The 23015-nt window shown below is 39.9% G+C and overlaps 1 long non-coding RNA gene across 1 annotated transcript in view; it reads right to left on the reverse strand.

Moving 5' to 3' along the window:
• Positions 1-13163, reverse strand: part of LOC136768773 (uncharacterized) — a 37078-nt gene extending 23915 nt beyond the window's left edge. The window contains exons 1-3 of the long non-coding RNA XR_010822035.1: positions 12758-13163; positions 6827-8566; positions 881-2620 (exon numbers count right to left, since the gene is read on the reverse strand). This is a non-coding gene — a long non-coding RNA (uncharacterized LOC136768773). The remainder of the gene's footprint in view (positions 1-880; positions 2621-6826; positions 8567-12757) is intronic.
• Between the last annotated feature and the right edge of the window lie 9852 nt (positions 13164-23015).

The raw sequence follows: 23015 nt of genomic DNA on the forward strand, positions 1-23015 counted from the left end.
GAATTGTGCCTTTTGTCTTTTCTTTCTTTTCTCTAACAAATGTTTTAAGATAGCTAGCATTGCTTTCTCATTATTTAATATACATGAATCACTCCACATCATAAACACTTTCTAGTTTACTTCTCCCGGCTTTGTATTCCTATTTTGCAAAACCGTTTTTAGGTGCTCAAGTCTATCTGAATCAAAAGTCCCATCTTCTGGAAACCTTAACTTTCTGTCACCTGTTGTCCAGTCAAACCACTTGTGCACATCGCGCAAATCTTCACTCCATAGTTATCATACATATAAAATAACTGGGGAGAAAATATAAAAAGAAAAAGAGAGAGAAAAATAAATAAATAAATATAACCAAACAAAAGACAAATTAAAATAAATCCTATATACGAATAATAACAAACATGTTTTTCAACATGTTTGCATTCATATAACTTGCATATAACTTAATGACGTTTCTTCATTTACCAAACCATTGTATGGTTCTATAAAACACGTGCTTTTTATATTATCACCGGCATATCAGATATTGAACAATTAATTAGTGCTCTTTTATTTATTTATTATTATTATTATTATTATTATTATTATTATTATTATTATTTTCTAATAGTATGTCAAACCTACGCTGCAGTTTACAGACACACTTTTTTCTGCGGGAACCCAAACAGGAAAACACAGTCCTATTTCTTCACAAACAAGAAGACACAGTCAAGTCTATGGTAACAAGCAAGAAAACATTTCCTGCCTCAAGTACTTGATGTAAGACAAGCAACAACGTTGAATTCAAATATAGATCGCGTTACCTGATAGTCAGAGGGCCAGGCGAGCAGACCAGTGAAAGTAAAGCACTGCAGTGGGGAATTTTTCAAAAAGGCTGCCTTACCTTTTTCTATTTTGCTATTTTTCGGTTTTGCTGGTCACTGGTCTGTCCACTCCAGTCCTCTCCGTCAGGGTTAGCGATCCCATCCTCGTCGCCATGTAATGTGGAAGAAAAAACATCTTCAATCAGGTTGGAACGTCAGTTGCAATGCCTTTAATACACGCAGCGTGGAGAGGAACAGTGAATCAAGAAGATCCCAAAGTCCCTCTGCCTTCATTTAAAAGTCAGAGGCTTTAATTCATAAAGAACAAAGATCTGGTTACAATCACAGAGTCATTACTCTATTATCATTAGAGAGTTAGCTAAGCAGAATATATATCATTAGAAGACAGAGTTCATAGGTTAATACACAAATAAGGGAGCAGGCACTTCAATCATACTGTTTGACATTGTCTCCAAGGTTCTCATCGTAAATACGAACAGAAAACAAGCTACTTTCTGGCCTGTCCATCTGGCTTGACCTTATCTTTCTTAAGTATACAAGAGAGTAGAATAGATATGAGGGAAAGAATTCTAACTTTCCTTCCAAACTCCCATTTTGTCCTATGAAGGACAATCATAGTTTTGTACAGAGTCTTGATTAGGCTCTAGAGTTGTAAACCTTAATCTCAGGGGGAATAGTGGACATCATTCAGTGTAATTAGGTTATATTCATAAGATCCATTATATCACTGCGTTCTTGCAGCATTTCCTCATACATCATTTTAACAGACTCCTTTATTTCAACAGGAGTAAGGCTGTTCTGCATTTCTGTAGCAGTGCATGCACAGCAACACTTGATCAGTACAAAACAAATATAGAGAAGAATGAGTATGCCAAGGATAAAAAGCAGACTCTGGGCTATAATAGCACCAATTCTTCCAAGGGAGCCACTTATACAGCTCTCCAGAGACCACTTTGAGGTCTGGTGGATTTTAGTAACTTCTTTACGAATGTGATCCGTGAGATCATGAATCTGTTCAGTAAACTTTGAGGCAGATGCATTAACAGTATTGCAAATACTCATTTCCGTTCTATAATGTTTCCATATTGCACAGTTATCTTCCACATTCAAGGGAACTGGGATCACGGGAATGCATCCCTCAGTGTTATGGGGCACATAAGAGCACACCCAGCACCTTGACAGATTCAAGTATTTTGTAAACTGATAAGACAGGTGGAGTCGGGGGCGTTTCCGCTGGTCAGGTGGCTGTCTCGTCGCTGTTGAATTCTCAGTTGTATTCTATCAGTGTACATGTTAATGTCTGTGGTGTTAATATGCAAAAGGGGAGAGGTTACTAGCACGTCACCCGGTATTTGTGTACCCATGCGTCCTGTTGCTCCTTTGGGCCACTGCTCTGGCCCTGTGCTTTTAGCTGCTGGGTGATGCCGATGTCAGCTTCTTCTGGACTGGTTTCCCCAGTCAGTGATGATTCCATCCGCTTGGAGTTGAAGGTGCCCTCTTCCTAGATTACTATGGCACATTCAATAGTCCCGCAGGCGATGAGGAAGAGGGTCCAGGCTAAGGCGAGCATCGATCTGTTCTCCACCAGGGTTGTGCTGATCGCCTCAATTTGCAGTGGGAGGAGTGGATCCATGTCATCTTTCCTTGGCACCTCACAGCTGTATGGGTGGTCAGGAGCACCTGGTAGGGCCCTGTCCACCTGGGATGGACTTTCTCTTGTGTGCTTTGATATACACATAGTCACCCTGCTGGAAGGGGCGGCAATCCTGCTGGGATGGTTCAGTCAGGTTGGCTTTCACCTGTGAATGAACAGCTTTGAATGCACGTGTTAGTCCCATATGGAAAGACAACATAGCATCAACCATCAAATGAATGTCCATTTCCCTTACAGACAATGGAGGAGTGATGGAAAGTCTCATAAGTCATCCCATAATAATCTCACATGAAGGAAGACCAGATTTTTTCAATTTGCTGATGATCTCATTGTCATTAGGACTATAGGTAGGGCATCTGGATGTTTGAGTCCTGTTTGTTTGCATATTTTAGCCAGCTTATTCTTTGATATCCCATTTTGTCTCTCCTCTGCTCCAGCTGACTGAGAGTGATGGGCAGGGAAAATGTTGTTTACCTCGCAGGACTTTGCATAGTTCCTGCACTATTGTCCCAGTGAAGTGAGTGTTCCTATCGCTGGAAATTTCCCTGGAATGCGAAATCTACATATAACATCCCTTAACAGTATTTTTGCTACTGTTACTACTCCAGCCTTCCTATGGGATAGGCCTCAACCCATTTAGAAAACCTATACATTATTACAAGTACATAATCATATCCACAACATTTAAGCTTTTGAACACAATCTATTTGCATATGAGCTTTTGCAGCATTATGGGCTTGACAAATGTGGTAAGTTCTACAATATTGCTAAGCTGTTACAATAAAACCTGGGGCAAACCAATTTAAAAGACTGATGCACACATCCCCCCTTTGCCCGTGTGGCCAACACCATGTGCCAGATGGGCAAACCAGGGAAAGAGTGCCTGTGAGGCAACCAATGCATTAGCAAATGTTTGAGCTCTCTTATGGAAGGTGCAGTGGCCAGTTGCAATTTCCTGGAGCTTTTACAGTGCATCTCAAATTACATTTCATCCTGCCCCAGGTCATGAAAGTCAAATCCTAGTTTCAACCTACATAACACATACATTTCGTTCCTTCTAAGAAAATACAAAAGTCAGCAAAATGTTATTTCTACAAATTCAGTTTGTAAACTGTATTGTACATATATTTGTTGCGTTTTGATTTATAAACATTGTACATTTTACAAATCTTAAGAGAAGGGCAATGGACTGATTCTGACTTCATGGCTTTCATTCTACCATTTGAATAATGTGACATCTCCACTAATAGTACATTATAAATTTAACTATCAATACAAGAATATATGCTACTCCAGACATCATCTGAGCTGTTTCACAATATATTGTAGATTCCTATAATCTGGAAAACCTTCAACTTATTTCTCCACTAAATCAAGCATCACTTCAGCGTTGTGGACCTCAACATTGGTCTGTTCAAGATGCCGAGAGGCTGTCTTTAAAGCCACGCCCTCGGCCTACTGTGTCTCAAGGAGAACACAAGCGTCTTCTCCATATGCACCTCTGCCACTACGGGTCAGACATCAGTTCCTTCAGGACACGATTCATAATATGCATATCTGGAATAAATCAGTCATCTGAAGACACAACGTGTGGTTCGCACAACATCAGAGATCCTCCTTATAAAATGCAACTCTATCACATTAGTTGACATTCGCACAATCTATAAAGTTTCTAGTAAAGGGACAATTCAAAATAATAATAATCTTGATTCCAATTTATCTAATTTATCAAATTATTTCAGTACAGCACTCAGCTGTCATCAGCAGCATCATATCTCCTTTGTTACTGAATCAGCTTTACTTCCTAGTGTAGATACTGTTTTGTGTGGCGTTGTCAAACTTTCAACACAATGTGCTTATCTTTGTCCTTTTATCTAACTTAAATATTTGAGACCATTACAATAATTATTATCATTATAATACAAGCAGTGTAAATTACCATTCATGACACTCTTGCTCTGTTTGCAGTAAGTTATGAACCCTTACACGTAGTTACAGTCTCTGCCTTCTCTCTATCTCTCTCTCTCTCTCACAGTCATCTCAGGCTGCTTGTCTGCTCAGGCGATCAGGGGGAGCAGTGTCACGGCCCTTGCCCCCTGCCCCCCTCTTCCTAATTGATAGGGTATTTCTGTTTGTGAAAGGACTATTTCCAAACAGTTTTATAACTTGCCACGACTATGTTTCATTAAATTAGTTATATTACACCTTTAGTAGCTTCCTTATTTTCCCTCATATTCCATTCAATCGCCATCAAAACTCTTGTGCTGAAAGTGGCAGCACATTTCTTTCACACATACCAAAATCCTTTTTACAGCTTCCCAAGCCTCATCAAATCTTAAACCCCTTGTCAACGTCCTCAAACCTCCACCAACATCGCTCAGACCCTCTGAAAACATCACTCTGTATCCTAACAGCTGTTCTTTCTCCTTCTCCTAATTTCTTACTAGACAATTCAAGTTATATGTATTGACATGTATTATTACTATTTATACACATATTTCGCTCCATTATTTGAGTTAATTAATTAAGATATGTTCCTAATAAAATATATTTTTAGAAAATAAGCATTTTAATTGATTTCAATAATGATTCCCAGATACCTCAGGAAAACAATTTTTCAAAAAAAGTGTTCAGTCAATGATTTCCCCAATGAAGAGCCTGCGTGGGCACTAAGACTGTCCGCCTGCGAGGCTCATATCTGTCTTTATTGTGTCAGCTTTCTCCTATTGAAGTCCAATCTACACCGGTACAGGTTCAGAAGAACTGTTCCCAAAGTCAGATTGAACTGATCAATAGTTCATTTCTTACCTACACCTTGTATTTATTAATCTTATATCTGGGGATTTAAAATCTTCATGGTGGAACTCATAGCTACCAAATGAGCACATCTTTAATTTCCTGAAGTAACTGTTTATCTGTTTCTCAATATCTAAGAAACCTTCATCGGATGTTTGCGTTTGCCTCGGATTCCTTTTTCTAAATTTGGCTCTAATTCCATTTCTAACATGTTACTTTTAACTTCTGTATTCGTAAGATCTATTTAAATAATTTAATTTTGTATTATTATTTCTGTTTGCAATAGCATTCTGTGTACAGTTACTTTCTTGTAGGTCTGTTATTACAACATATTTAACTGGCGTTTTTTAGCTATCATTCTGTAACTATTTGTGACTATGACACTCTTAGTCATATTCTGGACTATACAGTGAATGAAAGACAAAATACCGACATTTAACTGTAAACGTACAAACAGACAAAGAGACGCATATTAATTTATATCCAAAGTAAATTCGGATACCATGGTTTTGGTTGGCATGTTATTTTGACCTGCAGTGTCTCAAACTACCCTTATTTATTACTTATCTAGTAAATTTCCTTCAGTATCTTGAGGACTCATTTATACTGAAATTATATATATATATATTATTTGTCTTTGGTGCATTCAGCTTAGGCTAGATTGAATTGTGCCTTTTGTCTTTTCTTTCTTTTCTCTAACAAATGTTTTAAGATAGCTAGCATTGCTTTCTCATTATTTAATATACATGAATCACTCCACATCATAAACACTTTCTAGTTTACTTCTCCCGGCTTTGTATTCCTATTTTGCAAAACCGTTTTTAGGTGCTCAAGTCTATCTGAATCAAAAGTCCCATCTTCTGGAAACCTTAACTTTCTGTCACCTGTTGTCCAGTCAAACCACTTGTGCACATCGCGCAAATCTACACTCCATAGTTATCATACATATAAAATAACTGGGGAGAAAATATAAAAAGAAAAAGAGAGAGAAAAATAAATAAATAAATATAACCAAACAAAAGACAAATTAAAATAAATCCTATATACGAATAATAACAAACATGTTTTTCAACATGTTTGCATTCATATAACCTGCATATAACTTAATGACGTTTCTTCATTTACCAAACCATTGTATGGTTCTATAAAACACGTGCTTTTTATATTATCACCGGCATATCAGATATTGAACAATTAATTAGCGCTCTTTTATTTATTTATTATTATTATTATTATTATTATTATTATTATTATTATTATTATTATTATTATTTTCTAATAGTATGTCAAACCTACGCTGCAGTTTAGAGACACACTTTTTTCTGCGGGAACCCAAACAGGAAAACACAGTCCTATTTCTTCACAAACAAGAAGACACAGTCAAGTCTATGGTAACAAGCAAGAAAACATTTCCTGCCTCAAGTACTTGATGTAAGACAAGCAACAACGTTGAATTCAAATATAGATCGCGTTACCTGATACTCAGAGGGCCAGGCGAGCAGACCAGTGAAAGTAAAGCACTGCAGTGGGGAATTTTTCAAAAAGGCTGCCTTACCTTTTTCTATTTTGCTATTTTTCGGTTTTGCTGGTCACTGGTCTGTCCACTCCAGTCCTCTCCGTCAGGGTTAGCGATCCCATCCTCGTCGCCATGTAATGTGGAAGAAAAAACATCTTCAATCAGGTTGGAACGTCAGTTGCAATGCCTTTAATACACGCAGCGTGGAGAGGAACAGTGAATCAAGAAGATCCCAAAGTCCCTCTGCCTTCATTTAAAAGTCAGAGGCTTTAATTCATAAAGAACAAAGATCTGGTTACAATCACAGAGTCATTACTCTATTATCATTAGAGAGTTAGCTAAGCAGAATATATATCATTAGAAGACAGAGTTCATAGGTTAATACACAAATAAGGGAGCAGGCACTTCAATCATACTGTTTGACATTGTCTCCAAGGTTCTCATCGTAAATACGAACAGAAATCAAGCTACCTTCTGGCCTGTTCATCTGGCTTGACCTTATCTTTCTTAAGTATACAAGAGAGTAGAATAGATATGAGGGAAAGAATTCTAACTTTCCTTCCAAACTCCCATTTTGTCCTATGAAGGACAATCATAGTTTTGTACAGAGTCTTGATTAGGCTCTAGAGTTGTAAACCTTAATCTCAGGGGGAATAGTGGACATCATTCAGTGTAATTAGGTTATATTCATAAGATCCATTATATCACTGCGTTCTTGCAGCATTTCCTCATACATAATTTTAACAGACTCCTTTATTTCAACAGGAGTAAGGCTGTTCTGCATTTCTGTAGCAGTGCATGCACAGCAACACTTGATCAGTACAAAACAAATATAGAGAAGAATGAGTATACCAAGGATAAAAAGCAGACTCTGGGCTATAATAGCACCAATTCTTCCAAGGGAGCCACTTATCCAGCTCTCCAGAGACCACTTCAAGGTCTGGTGGATTTTAGTAACTTCTTTACGAATGTGATCCGTGAGATCATGAATCTGTTCAGTAAACTTTGAGGCAGATGCATTAACAGTATTGCAAATACTCATTTCCGTTCTATAATGTTTCCATATTGCACAGTTATCTTCCACATTCAAGGGAACTGGGATCACGGGAATGCATCCCTCAGTGTTATGGGGCACATAAGAGCACACCCAGCACCTTGACAGATTCAAGTATTTTGTAAACTGATAAGACAGGTGGAGTCGGGGGCGTTTCCGCTGGTCAGGTGGCTGTCTCGTCGCTGTTGAATTCTCAGTTGTATTCTATCAGTGTACATGTTAATGTCTGTGGTGTTAATATGCAAAAGGGGAGAGGTTACTAGCACGTCACCCGGTATTTGTGTACCCATGCGTCCTGTTGCTCCTTTGGGCCACTGCTCTGGCCCTGTGCTTTTAGCTGCTGGGTGATGCCGATGTCAGCTTCTTCTGGACTGGTTTCCCCAGTCAGTGATGATTCCATCCGCTTGGAGTTGAAGGTGCCCTCTTCCTAGATTACTATGGCACATTCAATAGTCCCGCAGGCGATGAGGAAGAGGGTCCAGGCTAAGGCGAGCATCGATCTGTTCTCCACCAGGGTTGTGCTGATCGCCTCAATTTGCAGTGGGAGGAGTGGATCCATGTCATCTTTCCTTGGCACCTCACAGCTGTATGGGTGGTCAGGAGCACCTGGTAGGGCCCTGTCCACCTGGGATGGACTTTCTCTTGTGTGCTTTGATATACACATAGTCACCCTGCTGGAAGGGGCGGCAATCCTGCTGGGATGGTTCAGTCAGGTTGGCTTTCACCTGTGAATGAACAGCTTTGAATGCACGTGTTAGTCCCATATGGAAAGACAACATAGCATCAACCATCAAATGAATGTCCATTTCCCTTACAGACAATGGAGGAGTGATGGAAAGTCTCATAAGTCATCCCATAATAATCTCACATGAAGGAAGACCAGATTTTTTCAATTTGCTGATGATCTCATTGTCATTAGGACTATAGGTAGGGCATCTGGACGTTTGAGTCCTGTTTGTTTGCATATTTTAGCCAGCTTATTTTTTAATATCCCATTTTGTCTCTCCTCTGCTCCAGCTGACTGAGAGTGATGGGCAGGGAAAATGTTGTTTACCTCGCAGGACTTTGCATAGTTCCTGCACTATTGTCCCAGTGAAGTGAGTGTTCCTATCGCTGGAAATTTCCCTGGAATGCGAAATCTACATATAACATCCCTTAACAGTATTTTTGCTACTGTTACTACTCCAGCCTTCCTATGGGATAGGCCTCAACCCATTTAGAAAACCTATACATTATTACAAGTACATAATCATATCCACAACATTTAAGCTTTTGAACACAATCTATTTGCATATGAGCTTTTGCAGCATTATGGGCTTGACAAATGTGGTAAGTTCTACAATATTGCTAAGCTGTTACAATAAAACCTGGGGCAAACCAATTTAAAAGACTGATGTACACATCCCCCCTTTGCCCGTGTGGCCAACACCATGTGCCAGATGGGCAAACCAGGGAAAGAGTGCCTGTGAGGCAACCAATGCATTAGCAAATGTTTGAGCTCTCTTATGGAAGGTGCAGTGGCCAGTTGCAATTTCCTGGAGCTTTTACAGTGCATCTCAAATTACATTTCATCCTGCCCCAGGTCATGAAAGTCAAATCCTAGTTTCAACCTACATAACACATACATTTCGTTCCTTCTAAGAAAATACAAAAGTCAGCAAAATGTTATTTCTACAAATTCAGTTTGTAAACTGTATTGTACATATATTTGTTGCGTTTTGATTTATAAACATTGTACATTTTACAAATCTTAAGAGAAGGGCAATGGACTGATTCTGACTTCATGGCTTTCATTCTACCATTTGAATAATGTGACATCTCCACTAATAGTACATTATAAATTTAACTATCAATACAAGAATATATGCTACTCCAGACATCATCTGAGCTGTTTCACAATATATTGTAGATTCCTATAATCTGGAAAACCTTCAACTTATTTCTCCACTAAATCAAGCATCACTTCAGCGTTGTGGACCTCAACATTGGTCTGTTCAAGATGCCGAGAGGCTGTCTTTAAAGCCACGCCCTCGGCCTACTGTGTCTCAAGGAGAACACAAGCGTCTTCTCCATATGCACCTCTGCCACTACGGGTCAGACATTAGTTCCTTCAGGACACGATTCATAATATGCATATCTGGAATAAATCAGTCATCTGAAGACACAACGTGTGGTTCGCACAACATCAGAGATCCTCCTTATAAAATGCAACTCTATCACATTAGTTGACATTCGCACAATCTATAAAGTTTCTAGTAAAGGGACAATTCAAAATAATAATAATCTTGATTCCAATTTATCTAATTTATCAAATTATTTCAGTACAGCACTCAGCTGTCATCAGCAGCATCATATCTCCTTTGTTACTGAATCAGCTTTACTTCCTAGTGTAGATACTGTTTTGTGTGGCGTTGTCAAACTTTCAACACAATGTGCTTATCTTTGTCCTTTTATCTAACTTAAATATTTGAGACCATTACAATAATTATTATCATTATAATACAAGCAGTGTAAATTACCATTCATGACACTCTTGCTCTGTTTGCAGTAAGTTATGAACCCTTACACGTAGTTACAGTCTCTGCCTTCTCTCTATCTCTCTCTCTCTCTCACAGTCATCTCAGGCTGCTTGTCTGCTCAGGCGATCAGGGGGAGCAGTGTCACGGCCCTTGCCCCCTGCCCCCCTCTTCCTAATTGATAGGGTATTTCTGTTTGTGAAAGGACTATTTCCAAACAGTTTTATAACTTGCCACGACTATGTTTCATTAAATTAGTTATATTACACCTTTAGTAGCTTCCTTATTTTCCCTCATATTCCATTCAATCGCCATCAAAACTCTTGTGCTGAAAGTGGCAGCACATTTCTTTCACACATACCAAAATCCTTTTTACAGCTTCCCAAGCCTCATCAAATCTTAAACCCCTTGTCAACGTCCTCAAACCTCCACCAACATCGCTCAGACCCTCTGAAAACATCACTCTGTATCCTAACAGCTGTTCTTTCTCCTTCTCCTAATTTCTTACTAGACAATTCAAGTTATATGTATTGACATGTATTATTACTATTTATACACATATTTCGCTCCATTATTTGAGTTAATTAATTAAGATATGTTCCTAATAAAATATATTTTTAGAAAATAAGCATTTTAATTGATTTCAATAATGATTCCCAGATACCTCAGGAAAACAATTTTTCAAAAAAAGTGTTCAGTCAATGATTTCCCCAATGAAGAGCCTGCGTGGGCACTAAGACTGTCCGCCTGCGAGGCTCATATCTGTCTTTATTGTGTCAGCTTTCTCCTATTGAAGTCCAATCTACACCGGTACAGGTTCAGAAGAACTGTTCCCAAAGTCAGATTGAACTGATCAATAGTTCATTTCTTACCTACACCTTGTATTTATTAATCTTATATCTGGGGATTTAAAATCTTCATGGTGGAACTCATAGCTACCAAATGAGCACATCTTTAATTTCCTGAAGTAACTGTTTATCTGTTTCTCAATATCTAAGAAACCTTCATCGGATGTTTGCGGTTGCCTCGGATTCCTTTTTCTAAATTTGGCTCTAATTCCATTTCTAACATGTTACTTTTAACTTCTGTATTCGTAAGATCTATTTAAATAATTTAATTTTGTATTATTATTTCTGTTTGCAATAGCATTCTGTGTACAGTTACTTTCTTGTAGGTCTGTTATTACAACATATTTAACTGGCGTTTTTTAGCTATCATTCTGTAACTATTTGTGACTATGACACTCTTAGTCATATTCTGGACTATACAGTGAATGAAAGACAAAATACCGACATTTAACTGTAAACGTACAAACAGACAAAGAGACGCATATTAATTTATATCCAAAGTAAATTCGGATACCATGGTTTTGGTTGGCATGTTATTTTGACCTGCAGTGTCTCAAACTACCCTTATTTATTACTTATCTAGTAAATTTCCTTCAGTATTTTGAGGACTCATTTATACTGAAATTATATATATATATATTATTTGTCTTTGGTGCATTCCGCTTAGGCTAGATTGAATTGTGCCTTCAGTCTTTTCTTTCTTTTCTCTAACAAATGTTTTAAGATAGCTAGCATTGCTTTCTCATTATTTAATATACATGAATCACTCCACATCATAAACACTTTCTAGTTTACTTCTCCCGGCTTTGTATTCCTATTTTGCAAAACCGTTTTTAGGTGCTCAAGTCTATCTGAATCAAAAGTCCCATCTTCTGGAAACCTTAACTTTCTGTCACCTGTTGTCCAGTCAAACCACTTGTGCACATCGCGCAAATCTTCACTCCATAGTTATCATACATATAAAATAACTGGGGAGAAAATATAAAAAGAAAAAGAGAGAGAAAAATAAATAAATAAATATAACCAAACAAAAGACAAATTAAAATAAATCCTATATACGAATAATAACAAACATGTTTTTCAACATGTTTGCATTCATATAACCTGCATATAACTTAATGACGTTTCTTCATTTACCAAACCATTGTATGGTTCTATAAAACACGTGCTTTTTATATTATCACCGGCATATCAGATATTGAACAATTAATTAGCGCTCTTTTATTTATTTATTATTATTATTATTATTATTATTATTATTATTATTATTTTCTAATAGTATGTCAAACCTACGCTGCAGTTTAGAGAGACACTTTTTTCTGCGGGAACCCAAACAGGAAAACACAGTCCTATTTCTTCACAAACAAGAAGACACAGTCAAGTCTATGGTAACAAGCAAGAAAACATTTCCTGCCTCAAGTACTTGATGTAAGACAAGCAACAACGTTGAATTCAAATATAGATCGCGTTACCTGATAGTCAGAGGGCCAGGCGAGCAGACCAGTGAAAGTAAAGCACTGCAGTGGGGAATTTTTCAAAAAGGCTGCCTTACCTTTTTCTATTTTGCTATTTTTCGGTTTTGCTGGTCACTGGTCTGTCCACTCCAGTCCTCTCCGTCAGGGTTAGCGATCCCATCCTCGTCGCCATGTAATGTGGAAGAAAAAACATCTTCAATCAGGTTGGAACGTCAGTTGCAATGCCTTTAATACACGCAGCGTGGAGAGGAACAGTGAATCAAGAAGATCCCAAAGTCCCTCTGCCTTCATTTAAAAGTCAGAGGCTTTAATTCATAAAGAACAAAGATCTGGTTACAATCACAGAGTCATTACTCTATTATCATTAGAGAGTTAGCTAAGCAGAATATATATCATTAGAAGACAGAGTTCATAGGTTAATACACAAATAAGGGAGCAGGCACTTCAATCATACTGTTTGACATTGTCTCCAAGGTTCTCATCGTAAATACAAACAGAAAACAAGCTACCTTCTGGCCTGTCCATCTGGCTTGACCTCATCTTTCTTAAGTATACAAGAGAGTAGAATAGATATGAGGGAAAGAATTCTAACTTTCCTTCCACACCATTGTTCAACAAAATAATGATCTATTCCTGAAAAAGATGCATTGTCCACAAATACTGATCATTTGTAAATAAAATAATGTTTGTTTGCTTATCTGTTTGTCTGTGTTTCAGAAACACTTTTTTTTTTTCATCTTTAATTTTTGACTTTTTCATGATTCATTGCAGTTGTTGTATCACCTAGTGGGAATTAAACTGAACCGATGATTAATTTCTGAATGAACATTTATTTCATTAAATCAGCTGTCAAATTAAAAGGAAGCCGTTCCAGTTGTATCACATCAATCTCCTAATAATTTGTATAAAGACAGAGAACCTCTTCACCTGTCTTCTCCCCTTAAAAAATTAAAGAGAACCCATCCACTGTGGATCAGACCTGTCTCCTCTCTGTGACAACATGCAAGAGATCCCGACGTTCAGACAGTGAGGTTCACAGGATCCCTGGCCCTTCGTGTGTTGGAGGAACAAGAAAATGTCAACAATCAAGAAGTCCAGAAATGTTGGACCTGGGAATTATTGAGGAGTCAAAAACCACCTGGAATAACCCGAGTGCTCGTGCCCAAGCCGGGAGGCTCCCTCCATTTCTGCGATGACTAGTGAAAACTCAATGCCATATCAGACTTTAATACTCTACCCTATGCCCCAGGTTGAGGAGTTAATCAACAGGTTAGGAAAAGCCTGGTTGAGCAGCACCATGGATCTGACGAAAGGCAAGTCCCCCTCCACCCAACAGCAAGAGAAAAAAAGCCTTCTCCACTTAAAGGGGTTTGGTATTAATACTAAATGCTGTGCTTTGGTCTCCACGGTGCCCCTGCCACGTTCCAGAGGCTCATGAACAAAGTCCTCTGACTTCACCAGAAATATGCAGCTGCCGACCTGGACGACATCGTCATCCAGGACTGGGAGACACATTTGCCGAAGGTGCAAGCAGTCCTAGACTCACTATGGGATGTGGGCTTGATGGCTAACCCAAAGAAATGCAAACTGAGTTTCACGAGACCAAATATGTATAACACATTCACAATAGGCAGGGGTTTGATTGTGCCACAATATTCGCCGGTTAATTGCCAATTTTGCCACTATAGCCCCCCAACTGAGATGACCAGAAATAAACAGCCGTCCATGGTAAACTGCTTTCCTCTCCCCAAAGGATTCCTTGTGCCAGGCTGCTACCCAAAGAGGATACGACCCAAAGTCTGCAAGGTCGTGTGGGAGCCTCTTGACTTCAACGAGAAAGAGGCTTAGTTTTCTCTCTGCACGAATTATGTTTTGTTTGTTACGCTCAGTGTAAACCTTTACTGTAGTTACTGTAAGCATTCTATATGTTCACTGGGTGTGTGGCTATGCCTATGTAACTATTGCTCTGTTTATATTTTTAGCTTAACTGTGAGAGACTGTAGACAACTTCAAAGTTATCTAACTCAAGAGGAGTTGTGAGAGGAGTTGCAGGTTGTTTTCTCACAAGTATGTTCTTTATTTAATCCAGCTAAACTGTGACCACTCCTACAGCACTGATGTGTGAAACAAGACCTGCGAGAAGCTCGTTTAGCCCCACAGATCATTTTAGATTCAATACTGTGAGTGTTCAGAAGGGCAAAATCCATTTGCAGTAATGATTTCATCTGACAGCCTAACTTGCTGTGTAGGAGGATATTATCCACATTTCAAATCCCATAATTGTCATAGAATGTGAAAAAATGGCTTATGAAGTATACGAAAGAGAAATAGATAGTATTATTAAAAGCATTTTCAAGCTTTACTGAGACACATTAAATAAAACTTGGAGTTTAGAAAATTAGCTTTCATTCCAGAGACAGTGTAAATTAAAAAGTTTAATGTCAATTAATAATAAATAATAAATAAGTACACAGAAGAAACTCAAACATTATTAACAGAATACACAGTGCAGAGAAATGAGATACACTACTGTTGCTGAATTTGTGTGTACTCCTATGTGCAGTTCTGATTGATTATCTAAATTAAGATTGTTTGATTATTAAAAGGGTCAAAGAAAGAAAAAGTGTAGGTGGATGATACTGTGCTGCAAAGAGTTATTTATGAAACAGACTTTGAATAGTAACTGCACTTTCATGTTCTATATCCGGAAATAAAGACACACACGACTTATTCTTGAACTTGAGCAACTTCAACAGCAGAACAAAACCTGAAAGATAACCAAGTGTGTTGTCAGGCAATACAATTAGGGCATATTATTCTAAACTGTTTAAACTGTAGTTAGATGTGTACAGCTCTGCTAAAGAGATTCTCCATTTTGAAGACAACATTCTTTGTGCCCAGATCCTCCACTCCATCAGTAAGTACAATGAAGCTTGATTTGAATTGTTTTGTGTGATTAATTGAATTGAATGAGTATTGAATTCACTCACTACTTTGGATGACTGGCCCGGTCTCACAGAAGGACAACAGGGCACAGGAGCTAGGGCACAGGAGCTAGGGCACAGGAGCTAGGGCACAGGAGCTAGGGCACAGGAGCTAGGGCACAGGAGCTAGGGCACAGGTGCCATGCGGAAGGAGGAAGGACAACACTTTGCCCTGAGTGAGGGCAGTGAGGGGTTTAAGGAGGGGATCAGAAACCAGGATGGCAGGTGCAGGGCCAATGGGAGCAGAGGGAAAGAACAAGAGTGCACATGGGTGTGTAGGAATGTTAAGTGGAAGAGTGACAGATGAAAGCAATGAGAAGAGAAAGAAAAGGCAGGGGAACAGTGGCAGCCTCTAGTGGGGATACAGGGTCAGGGCTAGGGAACCCTGGCAATAACATTCACAATAATGATAATACTATTATATCAATATCATAATAATATTTTCATGAGGAAATATTCGCAAATGGAAATGGATACAAGGAAATACTCTTCAAGTTATCTGGCAATTGTCCAACCAGTGAAACCAGCTAAAGCTTTTTTTTTTAAAATTACTGTACAATTAGAATTGTGTAACTGTATACAATAAACTGATAGTTTGGAAAGTCAAAGTGAGTAAATTGACGTCAAATGTATTTCAAAGGTCAAATGCAGATAAAATCATGACTATGGTGGTTAGAGATGTACACGTGTCAATTATTTACAGACTGATTTTTCTGTTCAGTGCTAGCTGCCTGTCTTGTCTCTTTGAAGCCAGAGAGAACGGGGAAAGGAACTGTCATGGCTGTTTTTTATTGTTTCTTTAAGAAATACCTTACAATTAAAAGTTAAATGTTCTTTGTGGGCTGAAGAAAAGTGTAGAATCTTAAAATGATGTAATGTGTGTTTGTTGGGTAACATCTTATTAAAGATGGTTTCTTGTTTCACAGACTGTTAGTAAAATCTAAATGATTGTGTAAATGTCATTGTGAACTAAAAAATAAACCTCTTATCAAAGTGAAGATAATTCTGGAATACATTATTATCATTATTTATTGTGTTTTGATTGATTAACAACAGTAACATAGTAACATAACATAGCCTGTTAAATGAAAACTCAAAATGTTGTGAATGCTCACTAACCATACTGGCAGGGGGCAGGGGGCAGGCTGTGATGGTGCCAGTCGGTGGCAGTGGAGTCTGAGGAGAACTGAAGTCCCTCTTGCTGCCCAGGCTCGGAGAGTCACCCTGTCTAACGTCCCCCCCTTTATGAGCAATGATGGGCTGGAGCGAGAATTGTTCCGCTATGGCCAGCTCGTCTCCGCCATTAAGCGGATGCCTCTGGGGTGTAAAGCCCCACAATTGAAGCATGTCATTTCTTCTCGCAGAAGAGAGGGATTGTGTTGGAGGAATATTGTCCCGATGTGGTGTTTTTTATTAGTTCGATTAAATACCGGATGAGAAAGGGACAGGGAGCAGATCGCTTTACAGACCTAGAAGGATATAGAATGAAAAGTCTCCTTAGTAAGTTGAAAGCGTCTGCTAAACTTATTTGATGGATGGTGGGTGTTTTACTTACTTTGTTCTGCTGTCTGTTTTCTTTGTGTGTGTTGCTCACTCTACCTCTATAATGGCACACTTAAAGTAGGCCGTCTGAATGGGAATGGTTGCAGGGACGCGTTAAAGAGAGCGGCTGTGTTTGAGTTTGTCAGTGATCTTTTACAGGAGACGCACACAGACAGGGTGCTATGGGCGGACTGGGGCAGGAGCTTGAAATGCGAGATCTGTTTTAGTCACGGGTCATGACACAGCGCAGGTTTGCAGTTTTAGTTTCAGAGCATTTTATATTGGTTCCTGTTTTAATGACTGAGGCGGTGGAAGGACGCCTGCTTGTGGTCAATGTAGTAGTTTGTTTTTATTAATTTATATGCACCGACAAACTACAGGGAGAGAGTTGGGTTCTTAAAACAGCTTGACAATGTTCTGAAGAACGATGACCTGGTTTTGGGTGGAGATTGTAATTGCACCCTGCATGACAAGCTTGACAGGAACCACACTGAGGCGCACTCCCAGTCTGCCAGGGAGATGAGGGCACTGCAGGAGAGGCATGACCTGCAGGATGTGTGGAGGAGTTTGCATGGGGCAGAAAGGCAGTATAGCTGGTCACAGGTGCGGGGGGACACTCTCTTCCTAGCCAGGGTTGACTGGTTTTACACTTTTAGTCATCATTTTAGTGTTTTTACTGCCAGTTTTACACCTACTTCTCTGTCTGACCATTGTTTAGTGTCGTGTACCTGTGTCATTCCAAAAGCTAAGAACAAAAGCTCCCATTGGCATTTTAACAGCATTTTAACCAATGATAAACACTTTCAATCTTGTTTTATTTATTTTTGGTGACAGTGGAAGGGTAAGATTAACTCTTTTTCCTCTGTGAGGCAATGGTGGGATGTAGGCAAGGTGCAGATCCGCCAGTTCTGTCGGCAATACACTGGGAGTGTCACCAAGAGCATTAACGAGTCAATGAGGTCCCTGGAGACTGAGATTGTGGAGATCCAGCGTGTTCTGGATTCCACTGGAAACGGGGGGCTGATTGACGCTCTCAAAGACAAATAGGCCACGCTGGCTGACCTGCTGCATGTCAAAAGCACAGGGGGCTCTGTTCAGGGCAAGGTTTCAGTGTATGTCTCAGAGCGATGCCCCCACACAGTATTTTTTCAGCCTGTAGAGGAAGCAGGGCCAGAGTCTGCTGATCCACTGCCTGCGCTCAGCTACAGGACGCGAGCTGCATCGGCCCGAGGAGATCCGCAGCAGGGTTGTGGAGTTCTACTACCAGCTGTATGCCAGTGAGGTGGGTGAGCCGCAGACTGACATGCAGTGTTTGCTCGGAGACCTGCTGGTGCCGGACGAGGAGCAGGCTGGGCTGGAGGGGGGGGCTCACCCTGCAGAAGCTCACTGCTGCCCTTCATGGGCTGAGCACAGGGAAGGCCCCGGGCATCGATGGCCTGCCAGTTGAGTTTTATAGGACCTTCTGGGGTGTACTGGGGCCTGACCTGCTGGCAGTACTGCAGGAGAGCATCCAGCAAGGGGCACTGCCAGTGAGCTGCAGGTGTGCCCTCGTGGCATTGTTGCCCAAGAAGGGGGACTTGTGCGAAATAAAGAACTGGAGGCAGGTGGCTCTGCTCTGCACCAACTACAATCTCCTCTCCAGAGTGCTGGCCAGTAGGCTGAGGCTGGTGCTGGGGCACCTGATCCACCCTGACCAGTGTGGCACAGTGTGTATCAGCCACCGCTAAATAAGAGAGCTGGGGATCCACAGTGGAGGGTGCTCCACGCCATCATTGCTGTCAACTCCTTCCTGTCGCTAATTAACTCTGCACAGACTTGTGTTTCATTGTTTTTCATATTGCACCTGCCTACAGCCTCTTGAGTGCAGTCAGTAGAAATTTGAATTGTCTTAAACTGGTTTTTAACTATTCTGTTTTTATATATGGTGTTTGGGGTGGGAAGGAGCTGCATTGGAGACAGCGGCTCGCTACTTTCAACTTGGGGCATGGCCATTTACAAGTCCAGAAAAACTAAAGTTAGTACCAATGTTTTATTAAGGCCAGGATTTTACTTGATTATAGGTTTTATACACTTAACATGGACCTTGAAACTTTTAGTCGATTGTGGTGCATAGATGATGCACTATGCACCCTCAGAGAGGGGGAACTCATCTTTACGATACCATTTTAAGTTTTTTTGGGTTGTTTAATATGGTATAATTGTTTTTACTGATTGTTTCATGGTTCCTTGGTGTTTGTTACAATAAAGTGTTTTGTAAAACTCAAACTCTCTCTCTCTCTGGTCTTGGCTGCGTGGACGGGCGGGTCCACTTGGAAGGAGTGCCGCTATAGAAGATTTTCATCCCCGCCCGGGATGGGGGTCGTGTGCGGGGACTTAGTGCAAGCACCCTACCTGGATTGTGCATCAGGACTATTTCCTTTTAGTTTCTCTCTGTATTGCTGCTATTTTGGTTATTTGGGGATCTGGGTTGTGGGCGGGGTTTTATATTAGGGTGCGATTAGGTCGATTTTGGTTTTCGTACCTTTTTATTGCCCAGTTTATTAAAAAGGTAATGTTTAATTGTTTAGCAGACTTCATGGCCTGCTAGTTGCCCCTGCTGTAATTGTGAATAACATTGTACTGTGTAGAATAAAACCTTCATTGTATCGACTGACTTCCTGTGGTGTATGTCCTGAGGTCTTGCCGAACCTGTGCAGGGGACGACTGAGTGATCTAGTGTTCACTGCCACTCATGACACATCCAATATATTTTAGAGCAGCTCTGTTAAGTTTCAAGTGATAAGTAAGTAATTAAAATAAAGACATGATAAATATCCTTTCCTGTAATCCAACAGTGACCCAGAGTATCGGTTTTCTTGATAAACACGTACACTTACATTTTTAAACAGGCAGAACTCAAGTTGGTACAGGAAGTGTCTGACCTCCTAAACAAACCCCAATTAGTATATTTTCCTGTTGTGAGACTTGACATTTCAAGTTTTTAAATACTTACTTATCAAACAAGTAAACCCCCTTTTAAATTCAGAAAATAAAACTATGCAGCAATGTTTGCTCCTGTTTCATCACTTATTACATGTAGCCATTGATTCTAAGAGTTTTTTTTAAAGGAATTAGAATTACCCTGGAATGTGTGCTGGAGGACAACTCTCCTTGTACCAGGAAAACTGCCACCCAGTACAGTCTTCAGCACAATATGGATGAGATCTCCAGCAGCAGTGTAACTGGAAACATATACACCATCAAATCAGCAGATTCTTCCCACAGTGGGAGATACTGGTTTCGGGCTGAAGAAACCCATTTTAAATTTCAGCCAGCCGAGTGTGTTAGAGGTACACGGTAAGTTGATGGGAGTATTTTGAAAGACTGAAAGCCTTATTCCTTTATTCAGAAAGTCTCTTTTCAATCTTGCTGTTCATGGGCAGAATAGAACAGGGAAGTGTAAGTGCTGCTGTGGAAACATAGCATGCACTGCAAGAAATAGTTGCTCTGAATTACTCCATCTTTTTAATACTATACATATCTGTGTATTTGCAGAACGGCCTCAAGCACTGCTTACCTTTGGGCTCGACTGGACAGCATTATACACTGGAGAAGCAGCAGAGCTCCGATGCACAGTCCCTGGGGAATATCCAATGCACAGCTTCCAATGGTACAAAGATGCAAATCCCTCTCCAGAGAGAACATTACACCCTCCAGTCTGCTCAGAGATCGGACAGTGGGAATTATTCCTGTCAGGGCACAAGTACAGATAATCCGTCCTACTCCAAAATAAGCAGTCGAGTTGGACTCCAAGTATTAGGTGTGTATTCATGGTGTCTTCTTATTTAATAGAAGAATGTCTCTACCTGTGTACTGGCTTTAGTGATCAGATGTGCAGGGACTATAACAAATAGAAAGAATACCTTTGAACTCCAAATCAATCACCTTCCTTAGTATGGAGTAGTGGATTGGATGTGTGATCTAGCCTAATTTGGATACAATCGCAGCATTGAAGGTATTACAAAACAGTTCATGACAGGAGCAAGACTGTTTATACTCTTCCACATTGTTTTCCTCTCTTCCAGTTGCCCAGCCCAGCCCAGTGCTCTCCCTGCAGCCTCTGTCTGTGTCATACAGGTTATTGCACTTGGATATTCTTACTAATCATACACCCAGGTACTTAAATACACATGTTTTGTGACCCTTGAGCACCAGCTGGACCCATCAGATATCGGTGTGAATCTCTCCGGGCCGATCACTGGGTCTCTCTCGCATGTGGATCTGTTGGTGTCTCTTGATGGTCTCGGACTGAGCTCTTCTCAGAGTGGGGGCACTTAAAGGGCCACTTAAAGGGCCACTCCCCTCCGTGGGTCCGCTGGTGCTTCCTGAGTATGAAGTCGTGCTTGAAGCTCTTGCCGCACTGGCGCAGGGTGGGTCTTTCCCCCGTATGGATGCACTGGTGCACCATCAGGTTGTTCTGGCTTAAACTTGTGCCGCACTGGGGGCAGCAGTGTGGCCGGTCACCCCGGTGCCCCCCCAGGTCCCATTAAATATATGATGTCCACTTGAAAGTATCAGAAGTTAAACACTCAAATGCCTCAATACATAACTTTTTTAAAAACCAATAACATTTCGTTTCACATAAACGAAACGGTTTACCTTGGGAGCTGTTCATTCAGCACCACATCCTCATGCCGCGAAAGCCATGCAAAGCGCAGCCTGACATTAATACAATACATATGCAGCAAAGGCATGGGGTTTACAGATGTTCAGTTCTTGTAGCAGCAAAACCCTCAGTCTCAGACATGCAGCTTCCCACCTCATTTACCATTTAATACATAAATAACTTTAATTAATTAATTAATTAATTAATTCAATCAAGACAACGGTAAACAGCCCAAACTAACAGGCAGGTCTCAGGCAGGTGACTCAAATGAGAAGCACCTGCCTTTTAACCTGGGGGGGGGTAGCCAGGTGTCTTTCTACCGATCATAGAGCTCTACTGATCATTCAATTAGTCACCATTAACGCTGCTTAGAACCTACTCCCAGATGTAATCAAACCAAATGCAAAAGTGTGACAAAGTTATTAAGAAAATCAATGAAATAAAAAGGTACAAAAGTGAAGAAATATATAAACCAAATACAAAATTAAATACTAGTGACTGGATTTTACATACTTTCATACATGCATAAACAGTGTTAAAAGTATTTGCAGTTTAAAAATATATATATACAAACTGCATAGTTTCATCGTACATTATGTATATTAATTAACTTTATGGGTTGTTTGATTTCTTAGCTGTTAAGAAACGGAAAACAGGAGACACTTCTTCACACAGAGAGTCGTCACAATCTGGAATAAACTACCCAGCGATGTGGTAGAAGCTGAAAGTTTGGGAACATTTAAAAATAGACTGGATAGGATCCTTGGATCACTTAGATATTAATGGACACCAAACGAGCACGATGGGTCGAATGGCATCCTCTCGTTTGTAAACTTTCTTATGTTCTTATGTTCTTATGTATGTGCAATTTTGTTTTCGGTTTAATCTCAGTGGAAGGCTATGCATTTAAAGAAAATTGTAAAATTGCAGCATAAAGCAGCATAGTAGAATACAAAATACACCAGAAAAGAATAATTGAATAATTGATTGAATTCATCAATACAATCTGCATCACCTGATATAGCAGGCCTATCGCAGACTTCAGGTGATCATTACTTCTATGACTTTCTCCCGACTTGTTCAAACGTTTATGCTTCCACAGAACAGGTGCATAAACGCAAGTTTAAAATAATTATTAACATTAAACCACAAGAGGAAGACAAA

Source organism: Amia ocellicauda, chromosome 14, assembly GCF_036373705.1.
Source record: "Amia ocellicauda isolate fAmiCal2 chromosome 14, fAmiCal2.hap1, whole genome shotgun sequence".
Classification (NCBI taxonomy): Eukaryota; Metazoa; Chordata; class Actinopteri; order Amiiformes; family Amiidae; genus Amia; species Amia ocellicauda.